The sequence below is a fragment of the Hypanus sabinus genome, chromosome 10, assembly GCF_030144855.1.
Source record: "Hypanus sabinus isolate sHypSab1 chromosome 10, sHypSab1.hap1, whole genome shotgun sequence".
In the NCBI taxonomy this organism is placed as follows: Eukaryota; Metazoa; Chordata; class Chondrichthyes; order Myliobatiformes; family Dasyatidae; genus Hypanus; species Hypanus sabinus.
This window is the reverse complement of record NC_082715.1, coordinates 144,687,055-144,704,240: the sequence shown is the minus strand read 5'-3', so window position 1 is coordinate 144,704,240 and position 17,186 is coordinate 144,687,055.

The window sequence follows — 17,186 nt, the reverse complement described above, 5'->3', positions numbered from 1 at the left end:
GTGCTGACGACTCAATGTCATTTCCATTATCCCGATCCCGACCCACCCACCTACAGAGTGTGTGCTGACGACTCAATGTCATTTCCATTATCCCGATCCTGACCCACCCACCTACAGAGTGTGTGCTGACAACTCAATGTCATTTCCATTATCCCGATCCCGACCCACCCACCTACAGAGTGTGTGCTGACGACTCAATGTCATTTCCATTATCCCGATCCCGACCCACCCACCTACAGAGTGTGTGCTGACGACTCAATGTCATTTCCATTATCACGATCCCGACCCACCTACAGAGTGTGTGCTGACGACTCAATGTCATTTCCATTATCCCGACCCACCCACCTACAGAGTGTGTGCTGACGACTCAATGTCATTTCCATTATCCCGATCCCGACCCACCCACCTACAGAGTGTGTGCTGACGACTCAATGTCATTTCCATTATCCCGATCCCGACCCACCCACCTACAGAGTGTGTGCTGACAACTCAATGTCATTTCCATTATCCCGATCCCGACCCACCTACAGAGTGTGTGCTGACGACTCAATGTCATTTCCATTATCCCGACCCACCCACCTACAGAGTGTGTGCTGACAACTCAATGTCATTTCCATTATCCCGATCCCGACCCACCCACCTACAGAGTGTGTGCTGACGACTCAATGTCATTTCCATTATCCCGAACCAACCACCTCCAGAGTGTGTGCTGAAGACTCAATGTCATTTCCATTATCCCGATCCCGACCCACCCACCTACAGAGTGTGTGCTGATGACTCAATGTCATTTCCATTATCCCGACCCACCCACCTACAGAGTGTGTGCTGACGACTCAATGTCATTTCCATTATCCCGATCCTGACCCACCCACCTACAGAGTGTGTGCTGACGACTCAATGTCATTTCCATTATCCCGATCCCGACCCACCCACCTACAGAGTGTGTGCTGACGACTCAATGTCATTTCCATTATCCCGACCCACCCACCTACAGAGTGTGTGCTGACGACTCAATGTCATTTCCATTATCCCGATCCTGACCCACCCACCTGCAGAGTGTGTGCTGATGACTCAATGTCATTTCCATTATCCCGATCCCGACCTATATTGTTCATCAGTTCCCTTGTTTTGCTTTTTAGTCCAAAATTGGTGCATTGAAGAGACTCGTTGACTAAAATCTAATACATTGTTTGAATCCTGTACCCCTGACATCTGACATTTGCTGACATCTTCATCTGCTCCCTGCTTCAGTCTAAGATCCCCTCGTGTTTTAAGAAGGCAACGATAATCCCTGTGCCGGAGAAAAGCAGGTTTGCATGCTTGAGTGACTACTGACCTGCGGCTTTGACATCAATGGCTATGAAGTGCTTCGAGCGATTGGTTACGGCATACATCAACCATAACCTACCGGTCAACCTTAACGCTTTGCAATTTGCCTACGGGAGCAATAGGTCAACAGCAGATGCCATCCCTCTGGCACTACATTCCTCCTTAGAACACCTGGAGAATAAAGACGCATAAGTAAGGCTCCTTTTCATCGACTACAGCTCTGCCTTTAATACCATCATTCCAAATAAACTGATTCCTAAGCTCCAGAACCTGGGTTTTAGCACTCAGATCTGCAGCTGGGTCTTCAACTTCCTCACAGACAGGACCCAGGCTGTAAAGTTAGGGGACAAGCTCTCCTCTACAATCACTCTGAGCACCAGTGCCCCACAAGGCTGTGTACTCAGCCCCCTGTTGTACTCACTGTACACCCATGATTGTGTAGCCAAGTTTCCATCAAACTCAATATATAAGTTTGTTGATGACACCACAATTGTAGGCCACATCTTGGCTAATGATGAGTCTGAGTACAGAGAGGAAATTAAGAAACTGGTGGCATGGTGCGAAGAAAATAACCTATCCCTCAACATCAGCAAGACGAAGGAATTGATTGTTGACTTCAGAAGGAGTAGCGGACCGCATGACCCCATCTACATCGGTGGTGCGCAGGTGGAACAGGTCAAAAGCTCTAAGTTCCTCAGGGTGAATAACACAAATGACCTGACTTGGTCTAACCAAGCAGAGTCCACTGCTAAGAAGGCCCACCAGCACCTTTACTTCCTGAGAAAGCTGAAGAAATTTGGCCTGTCCCTTAAAACTCTCACTAATTTTTATAGGTGCACCGTAGAAAGCATTCTTCTAGGGTGCATCACAACCTGGTATGGAAGTTGTCCTGTCCAAGACCGGAAGAAGCTGCAGAAGATCGTGAACATAGCCCAGCACATCACACAAACCAATCTTCCATCCTTGGACTCACTTTACACCACTCGCTGTTGGAGCAGTGCTACCAGGATAATTAAGGATAAGTCCCACCCAGCCAATACACTTTTTGTCCCACTTCCCTCCAGGAGAAGGTTCAGGAGCATGAAGATCCATACGGCCAGATTTGGGAACAGCTTCTTTCCAACTGTGATAAGACTGCTGAACAGATCCTGACCCAGATCTGGGCCGTACCTTCCAAATATCTGGACCTGATTTGCACTACTGTACCTTCCCTTTTCTATTTTCTAATTATGATTTATAATTAAAATTTTTATTATATTTACTTCGATTTGTACTTCATGGAGCGCGAAGCACAGAAACAAATATCACTATGATGATTGTACGCTCTAGTATCAATTGTTTGGTGACAATAAATTTGTTTTGGTACCAAGTCGGTGTCTCTCTGCTACCAGCGCTGCTTCGGTTGTGATGACTCTTTGGCCCACGATGTTGTGCCGATCTTTTAACCTATTTTAAGACGAATTTAACGTTTCTCTCCCACATAGACCCCATTTTCCTCTCATTCACGTATCTTTTCAATGTCCCTAAATGTCTAATAGCACCCCGGCAGTGTGTTCCACCTTCCATTGAGATCTAGCCTGCTTCCCTTAAACCCGATAGTCATACATGATTTATGGTTATGATGGGGGTTCAGGAGAAGACTGACTCCTCAGCTGGAAGGATGGGTGTTCTGTTTCCTCTGGGTGCACTAGAAGGCAGATGGCATGCTTGCCTTTGCTATTGAGTTCAAGAATCGGGAAGAGTCAAGACATCGCACTGCTGGAAAGTGACACTGAAGAGGTGGTAATGGTAGTGGGAGGAGGCACAAAGAAATAGCGGAGGAACTTGGTAAGAATTTTGCATCAGCCTTCGCAGTTTTCACTACACAAGATGCCAGCCGTATGCCAGAAATGCGAGGGTGTCAGGAGGCAGAACTGACTGGTGCTATTACAAAGGAGAAGGTGCTTGGAAAGATGAACGGTCTGAAGCTAGATAAGTCAGTGGACCAGCTGGACTACACTCCCGGGGTTCTGAAAGAGGCGGCTGAAGAGATTGTGGGGGCATTAAAGTTTCAAAGTGCACTTATTAGGTAAGAATGTATAAATTATCCCACCTTCAGATTTGTTTGCTTACAGGCAGTCACAAAGCAAGGCACCCGAAAGAAGCCAATTAAAAGAAATAAGACCAACACCCCCTAGAGTCCACAGGAAAAAAAGAAACATAAAACAATTCATTTAAAGTGAACAACAACAACAGTATTCTGAACCAAACCGGGTCCTTGGATCCAAAGCCTCGGTATTCATCTCATCATATCTGCAGGGCCAGTCGCCACAAAGTTCATTGGCCAGGGGCCGTATCACAGTCTTAGCATCACGGGGAAGCCCCAGACTATCTGGACCAGAGTTTAAATTGTCCGAACCACACACTAGGACCCGGCCCCACTGCTGGTAAATCGTGCCGGCTCTGGATTTTGCTGCCGAAGGAGCCGTTCTTGATCTTTCCAAATCTGCTCGGCCCCCAGACCAATCCATCCTCTCCTTACACTTAACAGCCTGTCTTTCTAGTCTATATAGGCCAGCATCTAGATTGTCCAGACAGAGGATTGCACCTTGCAGTAGGATCCGGGTCTCACTGCGGCGAGTTGCTCCAGGCCCAGAACACGCCACCCAGCAATTCGCTTCGGACCTGGATTTCTCTGCTGAAGAAGGGATTCTTGATTTCTCTGATTCGGCTTGGCACTTAGAGAGATCCACCCTCGTACCAGGGGTAATTGGATGGGCATTGGAACTCCTCTGCCTCATCTTCTCCTCCCCGAATTGTTCTTTCCAACCATGGCTCCAAGTGTGTTGATTTTGCAGGGCATATCCTGCAAATTTGCCTTGCCTTCACTCATTGTTTGCGGTGATAATTTACTTTAAGAAAGTGTTGTTAATGATGGTTTTAATCTTTTGCTTTGGACTTGCCAGTCAGCTATCGCACTACTCTGGTAGTGCCGTCTTAAACCAGAAGTTCCTTATCACCAGCTTCTGGAATTGTTCTGGAGGACTGGAAGATTGCAAATGCCACTCCACTCTTCAAGAAGGGAGGGAGGGAGAAGAAGGGGAATTATAGGGCAGCTAGCCTGAATTCAGTGGTTGGGAAGATGTAGCTGCCCATTATTTAGGACGAGGTTTTGGGGTACTGGAGACACATGATAAAACAGGCCAAAATCAGCATAGTTTCCTGAAGGGAAATCTTGCCTGACAAATCTGTTGGAATTCTTTGAGGAAATAAGAAGCAGGATAGACAAAGTAGAGCCAGTGGGTGTCATTTTATTTGGATCTTCTGAAGACATTTGACAAGGTACCACACATGAGACTGCTTAGCAAGATAAAAGCCCATGGTATTATGAGAAAGAAACTAGCATGGATAGAAGTTTGGCTAAGTGGCAGGAGGCAAAGAGAGAAGCTGAAGGTTTTGTGACCATATCTAGATAGGTGGAAGCACAAGTAATATGGAAGCAGGGTGTGTGCAGGAGTTAAACATTGGGAGAATGGGCAAAGAAATGGAAGATGGAATATAGTGTAGGGAAGTGTATGGTCATGGACTTTGGTACAAGGAATAAAGGTGTGTTTAATATTTCTTAAGCTTGGAAAGAATTTTAAATATAGAGGTGCAAACGGACTTGGGAGTCCTTGTGCAAGATACCCTAAAGGTCAACTTGCAGGTTGAGTTGGTAAGGAAGGCAAATGCAGTGTTAGAATTCATATTCAGAGGACCATTGAATTGAGTTGACTTTATTACTTACATCCTTGATATACATGAGGAGTAAAACTCTTTATGTTATGTCACTGTCTAAATGTGCAATTTATAGTAATTTATAATAAATAGTATGTGCAACAGGACAGTCAATATCACATAGAAATACAGTTGTGTCAGCAGGAATTAATCGGTCTGATGGCCTGGTGGAACAATCTGTCCTGGAGCCTGTTGTTCCTGGCTTTTAAACTGCGGCACCATTTCCTGGATGGTAGCAGCTGGAACAGTTTGTGGTTGGGGTGATATGGGTACCTAATGATCCTTCAGGCCTTTTTTACACACCTGTCTTTGTAAATGTACTGAATAGTGGGAAGTTCACATCTACAGATGCGTTAAGCTGTCCACATCACTCTGCAGAGTCCTGCGATTGAGGGAAGTACAGTTCCCATAACAGGCAGTAATGCAGCTAGTCAAGATGCTCTCAATTGTGCTCTTATAGAAAGTCCTTAAGATTTGGGGGTCTATACCAAACTTCTTCAACTGTTTGAGGTGTAAGAGGCACTGTTATGCCTTTTTCACCACACAGCCGGTATCTACGGACCACGTGAGATCCTTGGTGATGTGTATGCCGAGGAACGTAAAGCTGTTCACCCTCTCAACCCCAGATTCATTGACGCCTACAGGGGCCTGCCTGTCTGCATTCTTCCTGTAGTCTACAATCAACTCCTTTGTTTTTGCGACACTGAGGGAAAGGTTTTTTTTGACACCACAGTATCAGGTTGATGACTTCATCTCTGTAGGCTGCCTGATTATTACTTGAGATTAGGCCAATCAGTGTAGTGTGGTCAGCAAATCTAATTAGTAGATTGGAGCTGTGGGTGGTGACACAGTCATGGGTATATAGAGAGTAAAGGAGGGGACTTAGGACACAGCCCTGAGGGGCATCAGTGTTGAGGGTCAGAGGGGCAGAGGTGAGGGAGCCCACTCTTACCACCTGCTGGCGATCTGACAGGAAGTCCAGGATCCAGCTGCACAAGGCAGGGTGAAGGTTGAGGTCTCTGATCTTCTTGTTGAGCCTGGATGGAACTATGGTGTTGAATGCTGAACTGTAGTCCAAGAACAGCATTCTGACATAAGCATACCTCTTCTCCAGGTGTGTAAAGCTGTGGCTATTGCATCATCTATTGATCGGTTGTGTTGGTGGTTGAATTATAGGGGGTCCAGTGTGGGTGGTAGCAAGCTGCAGATGTAATCCTTAACCAGTTTCTGAAAGCATTTGCTTACTATTGAGGTGAATGCAACAGGATGCCAGTTGTTCAGGCATGTTGCTTTGGTCTTTTTAGGTACTGGAACAATGGTGGATGTTTTGAAGCAGGAGGGCACTCTACACTGGGAGAGGGAGAGATTAAAAATGTCTGTAAACACACTTGCCAGTTGTGCCGCGCACATCCTGAGTACCCGCCCTGGGATGCCGTCCAGTCCCACAGCCTCACGACTGTCCACCCATTGGAAGCACCTGTGTACTTAGGCCTCAGAGATGACCGAGGTGCAGGTTGCATCAGCAGCTCTCCTCAGGGGCTCAGTGTTGGCGATATCAAACCGAACATAAAAAAGATGTAGCTCATCTGGAAGAGAGGCAGCAATGTTGGAAGCTCCACTGCATTTAGCTATGAAGTCTGTGATGATGTGCAGACTTTGCCATAAGCCGTGTGTGTTGTTGGTAGAGAGTTGAGTCTGAATTTTGTCTGTGTATTGTTGTTTTGCTGCCTTGATGACTTTGTGCAGATTGTAGCTGCAGTTCTTGTGTTCCTGTTGGACATCAGCAACATAAGCTCTGTATCGCGCAGTAAGTGCTGCTCAACTGTTCCAGTGTTTCTGGTTTGGATAGACCCTGACTGATTTCTGGAGACAACATCCTTAATGCACTTCCAGAAGAAACTCAAGACTCCATCTATGATTTCGAAGATAACCTCATCATGTAAGACATTCCAGTCGATGTCATCAAAGCAATCCTGTAGCATGGAGGCTGAATGGTCGGAACAACAGTGGATGGTTTTAAGTACGGCCACATCTTGTTTCAATTTCTGCCTGTACTTTGGCAACAGCAAGATAGAGGAGTGATTCAATTTTCCAAATGGGGGGGGGGGGCTGAAGGAGCGCTTTGTAAGTGTTGCGAAAGGGAGAGCAGCAGTGATCAAGCATTCTGTCTCCCCGCGTGCTCTCCTGGGTGTGTTGGCAAAACTTAAAAGAGACTTTAGTCAGCGATGCTCTATTAAAGTCACTGGCGATGATGAAGGCAGCCTCCGGGTGTGCAGTTTCCAGGGTGCTGATGGCTTCGTACCATTCTTTGAGAGCCTGTGGTATCAGCCTGTGGCAGAATATACACTGCTGAGATAATAACAGCTGTGAACCCCCTAGGCAGCCAGAAAGCTCTACACAGCAGCACTCGGTACTCCAGATCAGGGAAACAATGGATGCACATTCCAGGGGTGGAACCAAGCATTACTGACCATGAAGCATACCTCACCTCTTTTACACTTCCCAGAGAGGTTTTTTGACCTGTCTGCATGGAACAGGGAGAACCCAGAGGGCTCGATGGCGTGATCCGGTATCTCCTCCATCAGCCAGGTCTCCACGAAACACAGAATGTTGCATTCCTTTGATTCCCACTGTCTTTCAGTTTGGACAGCTCCCAGATCTCACACTTATCTGTATTAAATTTCAACTGCCATTTTTGTACCCAGTTTACCAGCTGGTCACAGATCTCGCTGCAAGTTTTCATAGCCTTCTTCATTGTCCACTATGCTCCCAATCTTGGTGCCGTCCACACATTTGCTGATGCAGTTTGAATCTAAATCATTAATACAAATAATAAACAACAACAAGCCCAGAACCGATCCCCATGGCACAACATGCTAGAACCTTCCAGAATGTTGCTAGGACTCAAAGGACTGAGACATAGGGACAGGATGGCCAGACTGGGACTTCATTCCTTGCAGCATCAGAGAATGAGAGGTGATCTTATAGAAATGCATAAGATCATGCAGGACAAAAGGTTTTTACCCAGGGTGTGTAATCAAGAACTTGAGGTGAGTATGGAAAAATTTAATAGAAACTTGAGGGGCAAACCTGAGTGAAACGAGTTGCCAGAGGAAGTGGTTGAGGCTCGTACAATAGCAACTTTTAGAGAGTTGGACAGGTACGCAGATTGGAAAGGTTTAGAATGCTATGGGCCAAATGTAGGCCAAGGAGACAATGTAGAATTGGCACCTTGGGCAGCATGGACCTGTTTCTGTGCTGTATGACTCTGTCATTGATGACTGATTCTAAGCACTATATCCATCAGTTTGTTCTGCTCTTCTCCAATCCTGTGGAAAACGGAACAGGCCGATCCCTGTCATCCACAGAGAAGGTGTCCATGATCGAGCAGAAGTTAGAAGGTGACCTTCAGTAAGGGAGGCTTTGGGAGAACGAATGGCATCCCTTAGGAAGCTGGATGTGAAGGACCAGCAGGGGAATCGTGTAAACCAGCTGAATGGACCTTCGCTGTAACCTTTTACTCAAGATAGTTTTTACCTTGTGGGACAGACAGAGTGCTTAGGGCAGGAACCTAGAAGTGGAACAGTGGTCATAAGCTCCCAGGTTGTGCTCACAAGGGGTTGCAAGTGTAAGAATGGATTAGGGAGTCAGCCAAGAGTGGGATTGTGTTAACAATAGATCATCAGTAACGCCATTGTTTTTTCCCGGGGATTGAAGGCAGTGGGACAGTGTTCACGAGGAGCCTTCGCACGTATCATTTTCAATATTATTTTATGTTTCTACCTGCAATATTCCACTTTATTTCACAGTTCCTTAAATATAAATTATACTGGAAAGAATAATTCAAAATATATCATGCATTCTCAACCATTTCCTTCCCAGGCACTGTTTTAGCACTGAATCTCCATTAACTCAGACAAGGGGTCAGGGGAGATGCATGATCCCGTCTCTACCATTCCTGATGTCACAGACACACAGTCACCATGGAAACCAGTTAGTTCTTTCAACCTCATCATTGCAGCCCAGCCAATGACCAGGACTTTTACTAAATATGGAGATGTTGAGGTGTGACCACTCAGGGAGAGGTCAAGCCCTGACTTCACAAGGCCACTGTGACACCAGTGGGACAGATCACAATGAGATGCAGCAACACGGCAGGTTTCAACCTGGAGACCAGTTGCAGAACAAACTGTCCTTCAGTGCTGTTGGATGTCATTTTGCTGATCTGGAGGCTGGTGTAGGCATGATGCTTTGAAGTGCCTTCCTCAGGGCCACAGATTTCACTGATCTTTGGACGGTGACATTCAGATTGTAGCAGAATCACGATGGGAGGAAAGACTTCCTGAGATCCAGGATCCAAGTCCTTGGTGGGATTTCATCTCAGCCTTGAGTGAAGATAAAAGAGACAGACGTGAAGAATAGGGAAAGACATCTGAAGGAGAAGGAAGGAATCTGCACAAGATGGAGAGACTCCCCGTGAGAGAGAGAGAGAGTCCTTTCATTCCTTCAGGGCCCAATGATTAGACCGATTGTCGGGGAGAGATAACAGATTAGTTGTTGGGATTTGGCAGTCAGCTCAGGGTAATTATGGGTAATTAATGCTTGGAGCAGTAGTTAACCCTGAGCTGGGAACAGCTCCTTAGCCATGGCCCACTGTCCTTGTTGAGCCGTTGCTAAGAGCTGCTCCCAGTTCATCCAGCCAGCGTGATGTCAACAAAGGCCCTTCAGTGATGTCAGACGGTGCCCACTGTCCAGATGTAGACTGGGGATCCTGTCACATTCAATACTCAACAGTGATCGATTCATACTCAGTCAGAATCTAGAACTGAAAACAGCCTTATCATCGCCTTGTTGTAACCTTTCGTTTGTCTCATGTGTTAATGACTTGGGGGAGAACGTAGGCATCATAATTCTGGAGTTTGTGGATGACACCTAATCTGGTATATGGTGAGGGTTGTCTAAGGTTACAATGGGATGGCGACTAGCTGAGAAAGTGGGCCAAGGAATGGCAGGTGGAATTTAACTGGGGCAAGTGTGATGTGACAGATTTTGGGAAGTTAAACCAGATCAGAACATATAGAGTGAATGATCAGATCCAGGAGACAGTTGTAGAACAGAGAGACCAAGGAGTACAGGGACAGAGTGAATGACCAGATCCAGGAGACAGTTGTAGAACAGAGAGACCAAGGAGTACAGGGACAGAGTGAATGACCAGATCCAGGAGACAGTTGTAGAACAGAGAGACCAAGGAGTACAGGGACAGAGTGAATGACCAGATCCAGGAGACAGTTGTAGAACAGAGAGACCAAGGAGTACAGGGACAGAGTGAATGACCAGATCCAGGAGACAGTTGTAGAACAGAGAGACCAAGGAGTACAGGGACAGAGTTTTCTGAAAATTGTGACAGGCTAGACAGGGTGGTGAGGAAGGTGTGGATGAATTCCCGTATTGTGTTTCTCCGTGACTCTTATGTGTAATTGGTCCTGTCATTGTCTAGTTGTAAACCAATAAATTTACATATGCTCTTTCTTCTCCCAGACATGGCTGTTGGAAACTGGAGCATCAGGGAGAGTGCAGGGAAACAGAGGTTTTCACCTCATGAGCCATGATGAAGCTGTGAGCGAGTGGTCTACAATACAAGACCACAACAGCAGATCCTGGCTGTGATCAAACCGCTGCTTCTCAGGTTTGTCCATCTGGGTCTTATCCACCTCTCAGTGTTAACTCAGCAGCATTCTCCTCCACAGATCAACTGAGTCACAGAGACAGTGTGAAGCCAACTTGCTCTGCTAAGGACCGTTTCCATTCTATCCATTCCAGGGTCATATGTTCACCCTTCCACCTCACACACCTCAGGACCCTATCCATTCAGTCACTTCCAGGGTCGGAGACTTCAGCTTTCCTGGATAAATTTGTTTTGACATTGATTTATTTCCAATTATAAATGTGCCACTCTGCGTGTCAATGAGTGGTTGCCATCCCGACCAGTTCAGCCTGGAGCTGTTTGGTCCAATTCTTTCTGGGTGAAATTCGACAATGGGTTTTTCCTCCGTTTGGACCTTCACACCCAGTTGCCGTGTCCCTGCATCAGCAACAGGAACTAACCCTGCTCCAGCTGTAGGCTCAGCTCGGCATTGCATGGAGTTATCACACTGACACTGGAGATGGCCCAGTCCATGCGGTTAATTCCAGCCATTGCTAGCTGAGGACCTTTCCCCCCGGCAGTGAGTCGAATTATTCTTGGGGGATCCCCAGTTGCTCCACCAAATGGTGCAGAGTGGGAGGGACAGGCTAAGGCCACTCGCCAACCAGTGGCTGCTCCCCGGGCTATGCCATCAGGTAATCCCCTGTACACATTGGTACTCAGATCTCCACAAACCGAGGAAGGGTCCTTGTCTGGCACCAGCTGGCTCTGAGGAATCTCTGCCCACCAGTGCCAGAATCAGGCTGATTCCCTCATGCCAACAGCAACTGTCGGTGTGTCCTTCACCAGGGGCACACATCAAGCTCTCTGGTGGCACCAACCCGGCCCCAGGACCCTGATCCCTGGTTGGCAGCAGCTCTCTTGGACTCCACCCCATTCAGGGTCATCTGTTTTGTGGGTGGTATGGGCTGTGGAGAGGACAATCACATTGGCCCCCCTATGTGACAGCCCCCTCCCCAGCAGCTGCTCTCCACAACTCCAATGGGAGGCAGCTGGGTTCCTGGGACTGGCATGTCCAGGAAGGGTATGTGGGCCTCAGTGGCACCACCCTGTGAGTTGCAGGGGCTCATTAATGCACCATCAATAACTCACACTGAGACGTAAGGCGAGATATCGGCTTTTATTGACTGGAAGAAGGAACAAGCAGTGAGTGACCACCATACTACATCCTGGAGACTGGCAGGCCGGGCTCAGGCCTTGATCGCCTTTATACAGGGGTCTGTGGGAGGAGCCACAGGAGCAGTCAGCAGGTGGCGTGTCCAGACAGGCACATGTAGTTCACCACAGGCTCACAGTGAGGATTGAACTCCTCTGGCCCCCGAAATCATGAGCTTGGAACTGGATGACTGCCCTCTCTTCCTGTTCCTAGGGATTCCCTCGCAACCTTCTGTCCCTGCCGGTTCAACCCAAGAAGCTTCCCGAGGACCTCCTGCCTTAGGCAGCCCAGTAGGAGCCTGAGTTAGTCACAACCACATGTCGTTTCAGCTGATGTTCTGAACACAGAAGTGATAGAACTGAAGGTCCAGAAGTCCCTCCATGCATTGTCCCAAAGTCCCCACCCGATCTGTAGCTGGCAGCTCAGGTCTTACAGGTAATAGAGGTGGCAACTGCAGCCAGCGTGAGAAACACCTTCAGAGAGTTCCCGCTGTGGCAGCTGGCCTTGGGAACCTTGGTGAAGGAGTAACATCTCTCATCCTAGTCACTCCACCTGCCCTTCCACCTTGGGACCTCCTCCAAGTCTCGTGCTATGGTAGCAGAACCTTCAGGAGATCCCTTTCTGACACAGAAGGAGTGGGGACACGGTTCAAGAGTAGCTTTGAACCCAAACTTGACACCTCCAACAGCCTCTCAGAATCTGTGCCTGGCCCTCAATGTCCTTTGTGCCATGCTATCTTGTCATTCCTGATTAGGAATGAGGGGCCACCTTTTGCAACCACTCACCTCTGAGACCCTGTCCAGCTTCACCTTTTCAAGCACTGATCCTGCCTCGGTCACCCAACACCGAGCAGGTGGGGTGGGCCACTGCAACAGACAAGCGACAGGTAAAGCTAATTACATCTGACCAGGGCCAGACTGAGTCCTGAGACTACAGGTGTACATGGGTATCTGTGTTTACAAACAGACATATACACAAACCACCACCCCAAGGGTTACCCACTTCCTCAACTCGATCTGTGTGTGCTTCCTCCTCATATTGTTATTGTTTATTGTTCAGCTCTTGAGGGACGTGATGGGCTCCACTTTAAGCAACTGCACTCTGCTCTCCTGGTGTGTTGAGCACGTTTCTCACTGCTCAGGCTCTCTTCTCGTTGTTTCATATTTTAAAACAACGTGAATGTACACTTAAGTGGCCAGTTTAGCCTCAAATGAGTGGAAGCAAGACCATTTAATTTTTATTATGTATATTTTTGAGGGATATCTACTGATTTTGCCTTTGCAAATGCAGTCATCTTAATTTCAAGATTGTTTAATGGCATTTCCAGTACACAAGAGTAAAGAAGAATGAAATGATTGTTAATATCGATGCAAGCAACATAAAAAGAACATAAGATAACACATTGATAAATAAATGAAATAAATGTAAATACATAAGATAGCATATGTAAATAGATTGTATTGTATGTCCATAAAGTGATATGGAAGTCTTCAAAGTTCACATCATTAATATTCAATGAACAAAGGACTGTTATATAAATGATAAACAGAAGAGATTGTGCAGATGCTGGAAATGCAGAGTAACACACACAAAATACTGAAGAAACTCAGAAGGTCGGACAATATCTATAGAGAGGAACAGTCAATGTTTTGTGCCCTGATGAAAGTTCTTGGCCTGAAATCTTGACTGTTTATTCATCTCCATCAATTTTGCCTGACTTGCTGAGTTCTTCCAGCATTTTGTGCTGTTACATAATTGCCAGTATGTGACCAATTTTTTTGTATTGAACTTTTCTTTAGCAGCATGTGAATTGATCATGTTTATAACAAGGTCCGATAAAACCTATAATGAAATACAAATTACTCTCCCATCAGAGAGAAATTGTTAATGTTTTAAGATTCCTTCAGAACCTGGAGAGCTCGAGATAAAATATTTTTAAGTGCAGAACAATGGCAATGACAAAGCACTATTGAAGAATGTGGTTGAGAGAGATTGAAGGAGAGGAGGTGAGATAAAACCAAGTGAATGGGGGTGACAAAGGCTCCACGTGAGAGGCCTATATAAGGTAGGTGATCATTTCCCCAGAGTGGGAATGACAAGTATGGCATGGATGTAAAATGAAGAAGGAAAAGATACTTTTTTTTTACACGGAGAGTAGTCAGTGTGTAGAACACACAACTGGGGTGGTGGTGGGTGTAGCTACGATTGCAACATTTATAAGGTATTTAGACAGGCAAATGAACAAGCTAGGAATGGAGTGATGTAGGTCATGTGCAGACTGTTCCTGGCTTTAATTGTTTATGCCTTTTCAACCTTTCCCTGTGATGCACCATCAATAACTCTCCGAGAGGTGAGGTGAGATATAGGCTTTTATTGGTTGGAAGAAAGAACAAGCAGCAATTGACCACCATACTACATCCTGGAGACTGAGGGCAGGGCCCAGGCTCCAATCGCCTTTATACCGGGGTCAGTGGAAGGAGTCACGGTCAGTGGGAGGAGCCACAGGAGCAGTCAGCGGGTGGGGGGGGGGGGGGGTGGTGTGTTCAGACAGGTATATGTAGTCCACCACACCCTGTAACTCAGGAACTCATGACACATCAACATTTATGCAAATTTTCTCCACACACTTCCAAGCTCATTGATGCCTTTCCTGTAGGAAGGTGACCAGAACTGCACACAATACTCCAAATTCAGCCTCACTAACGTCATATACAACTTCAACGCATCATCCCAGCTCCTGTAGTACTGATTTATGAAAGCCAATGTGCCAGAAGCTCTCAACACAAACTTATGATGCCACTTTCAAGGAATTATTGATCTATATTCTCAGATCCTTTTGCCTGTAGCTCCACTATCTACCCTACCAATCACTGTGTAAGTCCTGCTTTGGTTCATTCTCTCAAAGTGCAACACCTCACACTTGTCTGATTAAATTCCTTCAGCCATTTCCTAAGCTGGCCCAGATCACACTGAAACTTTGAGAGCCCTGCTCACGGTTCACTACATCCCCAAAACTGGTGTCATCCACAAATCTGTTGGTAGGGTGAGAGGGTGATTATGAAGCATATGGCACGCTGTTTTAGTCGAGGCATTGAGTTCTCAAATCAGAAGGTGACATTGCAGCTTTATAAAACTAGTTCAGCTGCATCTGGACTATCGCATAGATATTCAGTAACCCCTTTATAGGAAGGGTGCTGAGGCTTTGAGAGCATGCAGATGCTTTAGCAGAATGCTGTTTGTATCAGGGGGCATGTGCTATAATGAAAGGTTGGATAAACTTGGGGTGTTATCTTTAGAGTAGTGGAGGCTGAGGGAAGATCTGGTAGAGCTTTACAAAATGATGAGAGTCATAAATAGAAAGTTGGTATCTTTTCTCCAGGGCAAAAATGTCTAATACCAGAGGTATTTAAGGTAACAATGAGTAATTCAAAGGAGAAGTGTGGGGCAAGTTTTCAGACAGTAGGTGCCTGGAATCTCTGTCCTGGGTGGTTCATAGTTCCATTTAACATCAGAGAATGTCAGAATCAGGCTTATTATCACTAGCATGTGTCATGAAATTTGTTAACTCAGCAGCAGAAAATAAATAAATAAATAAATTTCAGTATATGTATGTTGAGTAGATTTAAACTCGTGCAAAAACAGAAATAATATATGCTAAAAAAGTGAGGTAGTGTTCACGAGTTCGATGACTATTTAGAAATTGGATGGCAGAGGGGAAGAAGCTGTTCCTGAATCACTGAGTGTGTGCCTTCAGGCTTCTGTACCTCTTGACTGATGGTAACAGTGAGAAAAGGACATGCCCTGGGTGCTGGAGGTCCTTAATAATGGACGCTGCCTTTCTGACACACTGATCCCTGAAGATGTCCTGGGTACTTTGTAGGCTAGTACCAAAGATGGAGCAAACTAAATTTATGACCCTCTTTTTTTCAGTCCTGTGCAGTAGCCCCTCCATACCAGACAGTGATGCAGCCTGTCAGAATGCTCTCCATGGTACATCTATAGAGGTTTTAGAGTGTTTTGTTGACATACCAAATCTCTTCAAATTCTTAATACAGTACAGCCACTATCTTGCCTTCTCTATTGCTGCATTGCTATGTTGGGACCAGGTTAGGTCCTCAGAGATCTTGACACCCAGGAACTTGAAGCTGCTCACTCTCTCCACTTCTGATCCCTCTATGAGGATTGGTATGTGTTCCTTTGTCATACCCTTCCTGAAGTCCACAATCAGCTCTTTCGTCTTACTGACGTTGAGTGCCAGGTTGTTGCTGCGGCACCATTCCACTAGTTGGCATATCTCACTCCTGTACGTCCTCTCATCTCTATCTGAGATTCCACCAACAATGTACCATCAGCAAATTTGTAGATGGTATTTGAGCCATGCCTAGCCACACAGTCATAGGTATAGAGAGAGTAGAGCAGTGGGCTAAGCACACATTCCTGAGGTGCACTGGTGTTGATCGTCAGTGAGGAGGAGATATTGTCACTAATCTGCACAGATTGTGATCTTCCCATTAGGATCCATTTGCAGAGGCAAGTATAGAGGCCCAGGTTCTATAACTTACCAATGTAAACAGTATACAACTTGGAAGTCTTGCTCTTCGCAGACGTCTATGAAAATAGAAGAGAACAACAAAGAGTGAATGAGAAAACAAATATTAGAACATCAGAGCCCCCTCTCTCACCTCCCCTGCACAAGCAGCAGCAACACACCCAAAGCGCTTTAATTCAGCAAGTCCGGCAGCATCTATGCAGGGAAATGAACAGTGTAGGTTTCAGGCCAGGACCCTTCATGAGGACTGGAAAGGAAGAGGATGGAAACTGGGATAAAGAAGGTAGGAGGAGACAGACAAGCATAAGCTGGCAGGTAGCAGATATTTCAGGTGAGGGAGAGGGTAAGTGGGTGGGTGAGGGGAGATGAAAGGGTCCAAGTGAGAGGGGGAAAGTGAGTGGGTGGAGTTTGAGGAGGGACCAGAGAGGGAGACTGTTTTTCATCTCAAAACACCATACAGTTCTTCTCTCCACAGATGCTGCCTGACCCATTGAGTTTCTCCAGATCCTAGCACCTGCAGTCTCTTGTGCCTCTGATGAATTTGAGTGGATGGCTGGGTGAGGACAAGGTTCCTAGAGGAAGAAGGGTCACAAGCAAGGGATTCTCACCACCAGGACAAGCTACTTTAATAAGGGAACCAAAACTGGACATGTGGAAGGATCTGCTCCTCCCAATCAATCAGCTGATTTAAA